A 6,941-nucleotide genomic window follows, 5' to 3' on the forward strand; every position below is an offset into this window, starting at 1 on the left:
CCCTATTATTGATTATTTCTAAATAATCCAACCATTGTATTTTTTGCTGACAGTACCATTTTCCACAATTAACTGGCTACAGATAGCTACTAGTTGTTACATAGACTTTTTCTTCCTCCTTATGCTTTTTCGTTGGTCTACCTTTACTTCTCTTTGGTGGTAAGTACGTAAAATAGTCGGTTCAAATATGGCAATGGATGTTAGTAGTGAAAAATATATAAAAGGACGGTTATTTAGAAATAATCAATAGCAGATTTCATATTCAGATGGATAATAAATAGGATTATTCAGGACAATTTTTCATATATAATCGCCAGTGCTGTGGGTGACTTGAGGCTTGGCGCCTAAGCGTACTTCTTTCAAAACACTGCATACCAACACATTGTAAGGCATTAATAATAACAAGCCACCACAAGAAGCAACAGACTTACGGTGAATACTGAATACCGTATTAACAGTCCATTCACTAGGTGGTAATAAAATGATGGCAATCCTAATGACTTTTAGTAAGAAACCAATCAAAGTTTTCATAAAAATAAAACATTTCAGAGTCGACAAACATTCTCATGAACTAAACACAAGATTTCCATTGTAAAATTAGATTGAAGTTGATTAGTATTCCTATCAAGGGTACTAGATACAATTAATTAGCACTAAATTAACTTGATTAGTATTAGCTCATGCTCATATTGGAGGTAAATATTTATGGAAAAATTAAAGTCAAACTAAAAAAAACACGATTATTACGGTACAAAAATAAAAAAATATTGTTGTTGTGAAAGGTAATAAATTGTTATAAAGTGATTTTGAAGTAGAAATTGAAGAATTAATTATTAATCCCCTTGTTTTGGGTAAATAAAGTTGAATGGAGGAGAAAGTTTTCTCTCCTTCCCCAAAATAAGGTTGATGATTTTTTTTTCTTTATCTTTCTTATACTATTATATTTTTTATTTTTTATTTTCCCTTTTATTACAAGGGCGGAGTAAAAATTGACAAATTTCTATAAAGGCTTTGTGCAACTTTTAAAACTATGATATTTTTCTAACAATTTTATATATTTGAACACTTAATATATATTAAGTAATTTAATATTGAGGCCCCTAATTATTCCGGACTTTGTGCGGTCGAACGTGTTAAACATGCACATAATCTTCTATGCTTTTAAATTCACCTTTATTTACCTATATTTGTATAATTTGACTTTTATTTCTCCTTAAATATTTACCCTCCATAAAGCATGCCCTTAGGGTGATTATGGAAGAAATTGCTAGTTACGAGGCTTACCTTTACTCTCTAGCTCTTCTTGTAGTAAGACTATTATGATGACTGGTTTGCACATGCAACAAGCATTAGAAGGATCCGAAGGGTGACTCTGAGGATCTACTCCAACGCTGAAGTCAATGAGTATAAAAGAGAGTACCTAGAAAGCCCAATCCCGCATTGTGTTCTTAGCTTGGAAGAGCTTAGTTAGTGTTTGTTTGTGGTGTTAAGCAGTATTAAATGTTTTTGAACGCAAGAATAAGTACAAAAAAAAAAAAAAAAGGTGCTGGTTCACAAATGATTGAGAGCAATAAGTGAGATAGAACTTCAAGAGGCAATGAAAGAATAGTCAAGGTTGTTTAATGGGTTATTTCCTATTCCCTCTGGCCCAATTTTAAGTAAGAACAATTCACTAGATTTCAATTTTAGGTTTTTTGTTGCCCTATAAGTTAGGTGCAAAATTACTCAATAAAAAAAATTCAACCCAAATTTCAATCCATCTGAGAGTAATTTGCGAAATTTCGGTCCATTAATGTGAAAAGTGACAAAATTGAGTCTAATCAGAAAAAATTTTCCTTTAATAAAGCTTTTTATTGACTAAGTTATTTAGCATCTATATATGCAACATATATGCAAAACATCATACAAACATACAAACATATAACATTTTAATAGCTACTAAAAACTTGGGCAAAATTACATTGGTTTATTAAATTACAATGGAAAAAGGGAATTGTAATTAGTAACTTTTGGCATCCCCAAAATCGAGAGTCAAATTTAGAACTTTGACTGTAAGGTAGCACAAAGACAACATAAGTACATTCAAGAGTCCCAACAACAATCAGTACACAATCCAGACCAAACAAACACCGTCACCAGAACATTCGCACAAGATCAACCAATTCAATTAGTTAACATGTCCATAATTCAATTAAGCATAGTTTAGACATGTACTCACATCACAAATAGCCATCAAAGTAACTCTTAGCTTGTTGTATGATAACATTTATCTAAACTTATCAGTAGTAATTTTTTTTTTTGATGATATTAAGACCTAGTTTGTGGTATTTTATGTATACTTGTATATTTTTGGCTTATAAATTTAATTTTTTGTTTTATTATTTTTAAGGTAAGATATATTTATAGGTCATACAGAATGATAAAAGGGTGAAAGTTTAGAGAAATGGCCTAAGACCCCTAATAGGTGAAAAAAGACGAACAAATAAACGCCAAGAGAAGCAACATATCATTACAAAGCATTTACCTAAAGCAACGATTCGTCGCTCAACAAACAGGAGTTCAAAAGAAAAACGACAAGTAGCTGCAAACATATCGACGAGTCGCCACTCATTCTCTAAAGTAGCACCAAACATCAAATGAAGAAGCGATGAGTCGCTGCAATATAAGCGACGACTCGCCGGCAGTAAAGATGCGACAATCCGCCACTTGTCAGGCGACAACTCATCACCAATTCATTAAGTCATTTCGTGCACGTTTTCCACTTATTCGAACCCCTGATATTCCTATCAATACTTCAGTTTTCAAGACCAACTCTTTCAACTAGCAGTTGATTTGTTTATTAGTTTAGTTTATTTAATTTCAGTTATTTTTTTAATAAGTTTTAGTATATTAGTCATTTCATAGTGTTAGTGTTAAATAATTTCTTGTCATATATTATTGTTTTGTGTTTTGTGATATTTAGAATTAAGCAATTTAATAAATCATACAATCAAGCATTAAAACATAAAAAAAGTATCTTATAACTTATTAGGAACTAGTTTCTAATGCAACTAGCTTAACTACAAACAAGGATATAAGAAGTAAACCTTACAATACACAAAATTACTTAGAGAAATAGAAAAGGGAGAAAATTCTTTTATTCACCACAACTCCCATTTTGCTACACATAATTGTTGATTAGTATGGCAAAGCGGTTTACTGCATAAAAACTCATTATCACTTAAAAGAGTAACTAAGTAATAAAGAGTAATAAAGTAATAAAGAGTCAAATATTATAGTGTAATCAATGGAGAAACTTTATCATATATATTAGTATTTTGATTTTTTTCTTTAAATTATAAGGGACTATTATATAAATTTGGCACAGGTCTTCCAAAATTTACGAGACGACCCTGCCACATAAGAAAAATTCAAACCCTTCAAAATTCATATTTATTAAGAATCAAAGAAAACCTACAAAAATGTAATGCATCTTAAATAAGTTGCAACAAAAATCACAACTAAACCTCAATCATCATTTTCTATCCAATATGTAATTTCTCATTAGCTTATGGAACTCCGATCTATGTTACCATTTAGGTTTGGCAGCTTAGATATACGTAACCTTATTCTACTAAAATTAAAAAGATTGTTTCTACAGACTTATATTAGCAAACAACATTCATATATTCACATAAATAATAGGATTATCCACATGGTAGCATTAGAAAAGTGCAAAAAAAAGGTGATAAAACTTTTTTTTATTGGTGTCCACATTGTGGTATCGAAATTTTGTAAAATTAGTCATCCGACATTATTCAAAGAATTACGTTAAAAAATTCGTTAAAAAGTTGAAAATTATTAATATACCTTTACTTGTAAAAACAAAAATGTTGTTTCCTATAGATCATTGATCGGAAGCAACATTAACAAATTCACAAAAATAAAAGGTTATTTCATGTGGTAGTGTAACAACCCAGCTTACCGTTGACTGGGTAAACAGGGTCATCACGAGGATTATTTCCCAAGTAACTTAAATCATATCCCAAAACCTGGGCAAAGGAATCACCAGCTCTATAACGAAACCATCACAGCTAAATCTCAAACCAAATATCTAATCTAAACATAAAGTAACCATACAACTCACTACGAGTCCATTATAATCAACGTAATCAGAACTAATCAGAACTAATATACATTAAACAAATTCCTAACATAAACTATAAGCTTCCACGGCCTCAGCTCAAAAGGATATCCTTAGCACTCTCATCAACATTGCTAACCCGATTATTCCCGACCGGATCCGATCTGTAATCAGCTAAAAGATGGAAACAACAAGGAATCAGATTAAACTGAGTAAGAAGCAACAATCCAAAACAATAAAGCACAGCAATTCAAAACAATGGTTTAAAAGCAACATCAGTTTCCTAGATCTATGTGCGCACAGGGAGTCTAGTTGAGAGGAACATCCATAGCTCTAGGGCTATGTCACTCTCGGGTGAAGCTAGTCAATATCTCAATGACAATTCGCTTCAAAAACAGGGAGTAGGGAACCATGTTCCTCAACTCCGTCAATGACCAGCTCGCAAGCCCGATCCATTGACCATATCAATATCAGCATAATCATTCATAAACATTTATCACATTCATATAAATTTCACAAACTTTAAATAAACATTTTACAAATGGTAGCCTAGCTAGACCCCTTTTAAGGGACTGTTACTACTCACCAAAAAGAACGCTTCAAGAGGCCAAATCTGCTACCCCGCGATTACTAGAAGGGCTCTTCGATAAAGTCGCCTCCTGAAGCATAACAAATATATAGCATCACAACAAAGCATACAGTACTACGACTAGGTTCATATAGTTTATTTGTCTCATCCTAAGAACGCATCTTAGTTCTATCTTCTTTTATTATTTTTTTTTTCCCATTTCAGAGATTGTGCAAGCTCTACTCCAATTCAAACACTTTCATATCTATCTAGACTCAAAACCAAGAAACTAAGCAAGATTAACGAACTATCCAAAGAGAAGGACTCAGCTAATTCATCCATTTAGTTAATAATTTCCACACAAATCCTAGATACTTTCAAGATCAACCAATCAATCAACATTTAACCATCACCATAATTGAAAAAGGTCAATATTACATCCAGGGACACTGAACTAATCACAACTATATCATTCAAATAATCTACTACCAAGATCCTAATCCACACTTAAATTCTCATCATCACATAACTAACTAATACACATTTCCCATAATTTCCCAATTAATAACTCAATATCTTATACCCAGCTAATAATCTCAATCAACATAACTCATCCAATTAGTTTATATAAACTCAAGATTCATCAAAATTAGAGCTTAATACATGGTAAAAGGAGCACGCTAATGAAAGTATGCCAATGAAATCAATCTCATATGAATTAAACATCAACACTGAGAGAACAGAGAAAAGAAATCAAGAAGGGTTTGCCTTCTGTTTACTAATCAGCAAAGAGCACCACCAAAACCAGCTACAAAATTGATATCAGTTTCTTGAATTTTCGATGCTTAAACAACAAGACCAAATTCTACTTATTTTCCCCAATTCAAAGAACCGGGTATTAGACTAGAAAAGGTTCGATTGCTATATTGCTAATTTTTACTTTAATGGAATATATTCTACAAATATATATTGATGTTACATGTAATTTCTGATTAGAGATAGCTAGGGTTCGAAAATTTGAAAAGAAAATCGGTTATTAAAGATGAGTAAAATGAAATTACACATAGAAATTAAGAGATTTAATACCTTAGTTTGTTTACACCAACAAATACAAGAAGAGGAACACCGGTAATGGTTGTAGAACCACTGTGAGAAGTGGTGTTCGTGTTCGGTGAAAGCCGCCGCCTGATTTTGCTGCACAGAGAAAAGGGAAAACGAAAAGGACCGGTTGAATCAACGAGAAGATGATGAATCTTGCTTGAAGGCACTCGAAATTTCAGAAGGAGGAAAGTGGTGAAGGTGTTGATGGTGCTGCTGGTTGCTCGAAGAAGAAGGAAGGGAAAGGAAAATGGGAATTGGGTTTCTGATTTGGGGGTTTGGGTGTATAAATTTTTTATTTTATTTATTTTTTTTTATATATATATTATTATTATTATTATTATTATTATTATTATTACCTACTTAACTCAATTAATTCATGGTAATTTTCTAATTAGTTTAAAGCCCAAAATGATTTTATTTATTTTAAATTCCCGAATGTCACATTCTACGCAACTTAAGAAGAACTTCGTCCTCGAAGTTAAGTCAAGTCTCAAGCACAAACTCAAATATCCAGCTATCATACATATCATAAGACTATGTTACCCAATTACTCATACTTATGCATTGAAAGAATCTATATAACTCGTACAACTATGTGAACTAATCAAAATTTTAAGGCTTAGCATCGCTAAAACTTAGTATTATTTCGAAATCTTATGATTCTACCCAACTTAGAATGAAGTTCGTCCTCGAACTTAACTTTATAAGACTAACGAGATGCAATACATATAAAACGATAAAAAAATATAAATACCTAAGCAAATAACCAAGGATAATCGCGTCTCATGGCATCTTATGCCTCCCACGTGGCTTCTTCGGTAACGTGATTAGACCATAGCACTTTCTCAAGTGCTACACTACCTCGACGAGTATCACGCGTCTTCTTATCTAGAATCTGAACGGGAGTCTCTTCATACTGCAAGGTGTCATCCAAGGTTAATTGTTCGGGTTGAAGAATGTGTGAATCATCCTAGATGTACTGCCTTAATTGAGATACGTGAAACACATCATGCACTCTATCAATAGACGCAGGTAACGCAAGTCGATATGCGACCTCGCCTATGCGCTCAAGGATCTCGTAGGGTCCAATGAATCTTGGACTGAGCTTACCTTTCTTCCCAAACCTCATCACGCCTTTAGTTGGTGAAA

Source organism: Amaranthus tricolor, chromosome 5 (assembly GCF_026212465.1).
Source record: "Amaranthus tricolor cultivar Red isolate AtriRed21 chromosome 5, ASM2621246v1, whole genome shotgun sequence".
NCBI lineage: Eukaryota > Viridiplantae > Streptophyta > Magnoliopsida > Caryophyllales > Amaranthaceae > Amaranthus > Amaranthus tricolor.